The sequence below is a fragment of the Ixodes scapularis genome, unplaced genomic scaffold (genome assembly GCF_016920785.2).
Source record: "Ixodes scapularis isolate PalLabHiFi unplaced genomic scaffold, ASM1692078v2 PGA_scaffold2__306_contigs__length_199485367, whole genome shotgun sequence".
NCBI classification, from domain to species: Eukaryota; Metazoa; Arthropoda; class Arachnida; order Ixodida; family Ixodidae; genus Ixodes; species Ixodes scapularis.
Genome location: NW_024609857.1, coordinates 20,074,172 through 20,081,776, shown reverse-complemented (window position 1 = coordinate 20,081,776; position 7,605 = coordinate 20,074,172).

Genomic DNA, 7,605 nt, shown 5'->3' with positions numbered 1-7,605 from the left:
AGGAGACCGCGCTTGGACAACTAGCGACATCTTCCGTAAGCTCGCGAAAACGTCGCTAGTGTCGTTGATTTTTTTTTCCATGTTTTTTGCAAGTACGATGCGCGCCTTCGACTGATACGTTTACCTTGCTATCCCGCCCATGCTTAGAAAACTGTTTCTAAGAGCAAATTACGTCACATCAGACGGCGGGACATTCTGCCGAATGCCGCGAACCTAGCGGTTGGTTGTTGAAATGCTGGCGAAAAAGACCTGCGCACGCAATGATCGCTGTCGTCGCAGATTTTCATCTTGTATCTGCTTTGGTTTCCGTCAAAAGTCTGGCTATGGTGCCTGGAACTCGTTTCTGACTGGTGTATTTACCGCACCCAAAAAAATGGTCCTAATATTTAAACCCGATGACGTCATTAACGTGCTATGTTGCCGCCGGTCGCGATCCTGTCGGCGTCCCAGTAGCTATGGTGGGTGTGGCAGACGCCTGTTCTGCTGCAGATTGCTCTCCAGTGTGGCAGTGCACGGAAGCCTCCGCAGCCAGAAGTTGGGACGCCATGACCACAGCGACACTCGCGTTCGCTCATGCTTTTCTTCAGCATTTCTACGCCCAACCGCCAGGATCGCGATATCAGACAGCATGACACTCCTGCTTCTGTGACGTCACTTATCGCCGATTCGGGAACACTTTTGATGTGTGAGCAGTATAGGACGCTTAAACACACCAGTCGGAGACGCGCTCTTGGGTGCTAATTTTGGTCACCTGGAGGGCGACAGCGTCTCACGGAGCGAGCTCGAATATCGCTCACAGACGGTTCGTCTGCCCGCGCAAGGGAATCACTGGGTTTGTCTGCTGTGAAGCGTGGTACGCAGACGTGAATAAAACAAGAATACATTGCATGTATTTTCGCTACCGTAGCAAAAACAAAACAAAAGTTGATCGTCTCTGCTACAAACCGAGTGCCGCGGCGAAGCGAGGTGGGACTCGGGTTGCAATTATGATCGTCTATTTCACGTTTGAAGCGATCGACGACTCGTGCTTCCTTTGCAAATTCTCAAGTTGTTCTGCTGCCGTACAGAGGCTGAAACTCACCGGGGAACAAAGAGAGGCTCGGGACAATCACATCTGAGATAAAACTTCTCTCCCCATTTGTGTGTTGGTGAGAAGTTCTTACCAAAATACTGCCCGATCGTGGACTTGCGAACGGGTAACAAACTAATCGTTGGTCGACGCGCGTCCAGCAAGAGGCTGTGGCGCCACGCTCAAACAGAAGCCGAGAGCCCTCGCTCTTATACCTTGACCGAAATCAGACCGCAGTCACCATACCCGAAGGACTCTCGCAAAATTACCCAAGCGTCAAAGAACACGCTGCTAGTGCAGTTGCACGCTCTGCACGTCCTCTCGTTTCGAACAGTAAGCTTAATAAAGCAAAGATTTAAAACAAGTAACACTTCGCGTGTGCATTCGTCATCGCTATATTTCAGTCATTTACTTTACATCTCTCGTACAGATAAGGTCGGTACAGGCAGCGCATCTGCCAACGCTTGAAGCATAGTCCTTGGTACCTGGATAAGTTGGTATACAAGGTGTCGTGGCCATTCAGGAGATAGACACTTGAGTGACCCACGGCGATATATATTACGAAAAGTGTTTATACAGCGTTTCGCACTTTGACCACAAATTAAGCTGTGCACGCGCACTCCTTTATTCAGAAATGCCACAAAAAAGTATCCCTGGGTACGCCATTTCTGATTCGTGAGGACCATCTTCAATATTTGTTTTCTTAAACTCCAGGATCTTTGTACTATACATGAACTGACCGAATGTGCTTGGATTTTATAAGCCTACGTGGAATACTGGTGATAATAATACAACGAAGAAGCTTACTCTAAATTTAAAACGTGTCTTTTTCTCTCCTGCTTACAATGCAAATTTCGCGATGAGTTTTGCTCGTCCATTTCGTTTCAATGTATACCTTAGTGTCGTTGAGCACTGTGCATATTGTGAGATTGCAATACGCACGCTACGCGATACTGTTAGCGCGAACATGACATTAATGCTTTTTCGCATTTTCGTTTAGAAAGGGTACCGTCAGGCAACAATATTCACCATTTAGGTTAGTAACTTACAAGACCAACTGAGCGACAGTCCTTCGACGCTACGAGGAATAAAAAGAAAACCACCGATGACTTGTCTGTGCAAAAAATGTCGTTGAGTGTATCTGAAACTGATTGGATTCTTTTTCTCTAAATTATGTAAACCAGGGGTTTTAAACTCGTGCGACTGTAGGGGCCAGATAGCCCACCACCGAAAGGATGAGGGCCTACGAAGAAGGGAGCAATATTTTGCTATTCTGGGACAAAGATAAACAAAGAAAGAGCATTGGTGTTTCACTTTGCAAAGCAGCTGCACGCGTGTGGCACACTGCCATAAGCCTTGGCTACGTCCAAGAAACAGCATATCAGATCCCTGTCTTCTTTCCTGGCGACCTCTCTGACCTGCGTTAAGACAAACTTGTTATCCTCAAGTTGCGGTCTCTTCGAAACCCATTCTGAAGCTCAGTCAGTTTGCGGGTCCCTTCTGCTCAAGCACAGATCCATTCCTTGATTACATGTGCAAATACCCTGTAGATGACGCTTGTGACGGTGAGTGGGCGGCAGCCATGAAGCCGTTTTTTTTTTTTTTTGTTGCCTCCTCGTTTTGGCAGCAGTGCGACTCTGCTGTGCATCCAACATTTGGGCATCGGGCTTCCCGAAATGACGTCAGTGAGAATATTTGACAGCTGGTTTCTGGTATACTGGCCCATGCACTTCAGTAGGACCGCGGAGATGCCATCTTCTCTTTGTGCTGTGTTTTTCTTAATATGGGAAATGTAGTGAGGTTTTCACTACCTCTCAGCTTCGGGTAGTTCGACTCTCCTGTTGATTCCGTCACTTCTGGTTTGGTGAGGTGGTCAGCTGTCTTGGTGATACCACTTGTGATGGGTCGTCTGCTGGTTCGTTTGAATTTCTTGACCCGAAGAGCATGGTCAGGTGTTCCGATAAATGTTCCGCCAAGTTCTGCATAACCCTCCCTCTATGATCGTCCCTAACTGTTGGTATAGGGCCATCTCAGACCATTGTTTTGACATATCGCCAGAATTTCTCAGCTGCCACTTTACCGCTATCCCTAAATTCTTTAATTTTGCGCTGGTCGGCCTCTGTCATCTTGATTTGGATTAGGCCTTCTAGCTTTGTTTATAGGTAAGGTACAGCTTCCAGGCCTTTTCCATTTCTCCGCTGTCTACCCTCTTGACTGCACGCCGATGACTTGCATTTCAAAGTAGTTAATTTGCAAGAGACACGTATGGGTCAGTTTACATCGCATTCACAAAAAAGCAAAACATGTATTGACTATATCTGCTTACATCCTACAGATTCGTAGGTAATATAGCAAATATCTATTGCCGCCGTCTTTCCCGTCAAATTTCTCTAAATGCCCATCAAAGTCTCCCATTAGGAGTACCACGATTCTCCTTGTCATGCGTTTTACACCAGCGTGTATGCATTCAACCAGTCACCTAATTTTTCTTATGTCTAGTTCCCTTTATCTACAACCATGTAGACCACGCAGACATTCAATGGCACATGCACAAGCTCCCCGGCAATCCAGAGATGGTCTCTGCATGATGTTTTGCCTGTATTGGCTACCGTGCAAAATCAACTCGCCGCAAAATCCCCCCCCCCCCCCCCCCCCCCCCTTTTTTTTTGTGTTTCGCCGTCCCGATTACCACTGGCCCAGCACCATCTAGAGTGTAGCGGAGGCTCCTGCGATCCCCGTGGATACGTCTTCGCCACTGCGAACAGCAATATCGAGCATCTCCTACAGTTCTTCCCATTTCGCCTGTCGCCGTGCTTCCTTAATGTTGAGGAAACCCAACGCCACCTGGATGGGCGTTCTCCGCTTACCTCGCCGACGTTTCCAACGAATACTGCGTTGCATCGGTGTCTGCGGCGCTTGATTATAGATGATTATTTCGGTCCTCTCGGTCAGGTCTCCGTCCGTTTGCCTCGCCCGTGTCCTTGGCCCGTCGTCCTGTTCCTGCCCATGCTCTGGCTTTGGAAGGTTACCAGTTGTGATCGCGGCAGTGCGCATAGGCCGATGTTGGCGTCGGTGGTGGCAGTGTCATCGTGTATATCAGCCTCGGCATTCCATTTCACCACAGACTCCGGTTGATTGGACATTTTCCATTTATGCTTCTTTCTCCCGCTATGCCTACGCCTCCTCCGTCTCCGTTTCATCAATTTGCCACCACTACCTCTAACCTTCAGCCCCTGTTCCTGACTCCACTCCCTGAAGCCCTCGTTAGTTCCTGCGCCACTGGTTCTGGCGGCCCAGGTGCTGGCTCACAATCTCTGTCACAATCGCGTGCAAATTATGTAGAGCAGGTTGGCCCGGCGGGCATATCTGGGCGACTCGTGCGGGCACCGGTAGTATCCAAGACCGTGGAGAGTGGACCGGCATCCCTCCATTTGATAGGAACTTGTGTTGAGAGCTGAATGGGCCCGTCTGTGGATTCCATCCTATGATTACCTAATTGTTTGGCACATACCGCGTGTGGACATCAATGGGAATAATCTTGAAACTCCATTCGTCCCAGCTACTTGTGTTTCTGTGTCTACATAACGAGCTTGCTGACCCAGTACACGCGTTGGCGTGTGGGTCATTGTAGTGGGGCTGCTCATTGGTCGTCTCTGCTCCGCCTCTCTGGTGTGTGGAAAAGATGTGCCCACAAGACCTGCTTTTATGCGCTGCACATTCGGCAGCAGTACTGGTTTTCCCTTTGTCGATTTCTGCTCTTTCGTATATGTGCAATTGAAAAAAAGAAATAAAAAAGTGATGGCTCGATCAGACGGCAAGCAGTCCGCCGGTGTCCTTTTGGGTAAGGATCGCTGCATCTGGGAGTCGTCCATTTTCTTCCGTCCGGGTATCCAGCAGTCTTGACACTCCAGCTTCTTCGGTGATTTCCACGACTGCTTGTTTATTCCGCCAGCACTTTTGTCTTCATCTCCTTCTAAAAAACAAATAAAAAAAATGTCTTGCCACTTGTGCTACTTGATGGGACACTGAGTGGGCACCGCTTCTGTCCGTAGTGTATTCCGTCGTTGTCCATGGTGTTTTAACCAGCCAGTTCCGTGCTCAAGTCAGGACACCTTGCACGGATCTTCCCCCCTAAAACCTTTAGCTTGACGTTGAAAAGGATTAAGGCCGCCTGAACCAGATTGCTTTTGTTCCCGACCTCTGGAACGCAGCAGATAGCAAACATTGAGAGCTAGCAAACGCCACTTGAAAGAGGAAATGTGCAATATTTATTGGGTGTATGATTCTTTTTTTTTCTTCGCATTAACATACTAACTGAAGTATTAAATGTACATCCATTTATTTTTTTGTTACGTACACATTGATACCTATTTCTCAAACTATAAAATAAGCTTCTTTATGAATTTTTTTTTCACGTTTTGAAACTCTTGCGTTGAAGTCGGTGTTCCTCGAGAGATGAGACAGAAGGTGTCTCGATGACAAGAACAGCTTAACACCGCTGCTCCCGGCAGCCGAGTAATGCGCCGGCCGGACGCCTGAAGTCCCATGGGGGGCACCAACCAAGTTGCCGTGGATCCCGCCACCTACACCGAGCCCTTTCTTTCGAGGATCTGCGCGCCCGCCATCCCTTGCCACTGAGGTGTCATCGCAAACAGTGCGAGAACTTGTGAGCGATACCTTCATGATCCAACTTGACTATTGACTATATATAGTGATTGTCATTTGTCTTGTGCTCGCTAATCTATAAATACAACTTTCTCACTTGCAACAACCGTTCCGGAAGCCCGAGACCCCTTCTTTTTTTTTTGTATACCATCACAGTCGGACAACACTGTGCAATAAGTCGAACTACGTCGAACTTTACTAAAGGTTCGAAGGTTAGCCGAACCAAGGAATAGGAGGAGACGAGGGCGCGCGGGGACGCCAAAGTGCCGCGCTGTGGTCGGAATGATTAGTGGGTAGAGGCGAAGCTGTTTGCCTTGGTCTCTACTCACTGTACGAACGAGTTTGAACGCCGAACGACGAACGCCGGCGGTTGGCGTTCGAGCGCATTCGAAGAGATCTGGAGACAAAGGCTTTGCGTCTACCCACTAATCATTCCAACCAGAGCTCGATGTTCTGACGTCCCCAGCCCGCTCTCGTCTCCTCCTCTCCCTCAGTTTCTACCCGTATAGTAACTGAGAGCTCAATAAACGCAGGGTCGTGGCGAGCTCCGAACATCTCATTATCGCTCCGCATTCAATAGGATTGCGCCATCAGCCGTTAGGAACGCCGAAGAACCAAACCGAAAGCAAGAAATGCGATCATTATAGGTCACGCCCTCCATTTCTTAAACTGTCTGTAACTATCGATGTTTGTAAGCAGCCGCGCTTGGAGAGCGAGTCTGGACACCATGGATGGAAAGCGCTTTGATTGGGCGCCAGTCTGGAAGCCGTGGATACCCCACAGCAACGTATGACTATCAGACGATCTACCCACACCGGCAGCAATATGGCGGCGCCCAGGGGCTCTATACTTGAAAACATCTATAGTCACGCCACTGTGGTGGCGCTGCCGTTGGCACTGCGCATGCGCAGACGCTGCACTCCTCCCGAATTTCGTTTCTGTGCGCGCACGGTGCCCACACCTGGAGTGGACAAAAAGCGGGCTTGTTTGTAAACAGTGTGTTGGTGTATAGTCGTTTCAAACGCAGTCATTGCTCGCCGAGAAGCAGCCTAAACGATAAAAACAAAACTAAAAAAAATGCCGGAAGGATAGCCGAGTTCTTTTACGACGGGACAAGCCTCTGGAGCGGAGGAAGGAAGGCATCACCGGGGATTGGCGAATCGATGGAAGGGCGGTTGGAGGGCGACCGCAACAACTCCCGGCTTTTCTTTTTTTTTTTTTTTTCTTTTTTATTGTGGTGTTTTTGTCTTTTGTCTTAAGACGCCAAGGCCGCGAGACGTCACTTTGCGAAAGATCTCGCGGGGCGGTGGGTTAATCGTCTAGGAAAAATAAATGCGCTGACAAAGAGGAAATGAAAATTTCTCATCGGAGTCCATCATTGTGTCGACGGGTTTCCCAGAAGGGGAAATCCGTCCCTCCCTTTTGTTTACCGACATGTTGAGCGGTATCGATCTGAAGTCAGCTGCTGCTGGCCTGTGGCTATTTCATTCTGAGCAGCTCCACTAGTGAGCGAAGTCGGCTACTATTATTAGGCCGCTTCACAGAGGCATGTGTCACCCGGCTCGTTGACGCTGCACTAATTCGCTTAGCTGGCACCACTAAATTTGCCCCATTAAATTAATCACACACACGCACACACATATATACACAACAACAACAAAAAACAACAACAACAACAACAACGAAGACAACAACAAAACAAAAACAAGATTGCACAAAGCAAGGTATTTCTGACTGTTTTGACAGAGTTGGACTAGGCACTGCGATAAACGCTGAAGGCACGAGCTACAGCTTTGGAGGTTTTATTTCAGTTTTCTTTTAAATATGTTTCAACGCGTGTAGGCTGGCATAAAAGTCACGATATTTTAAAA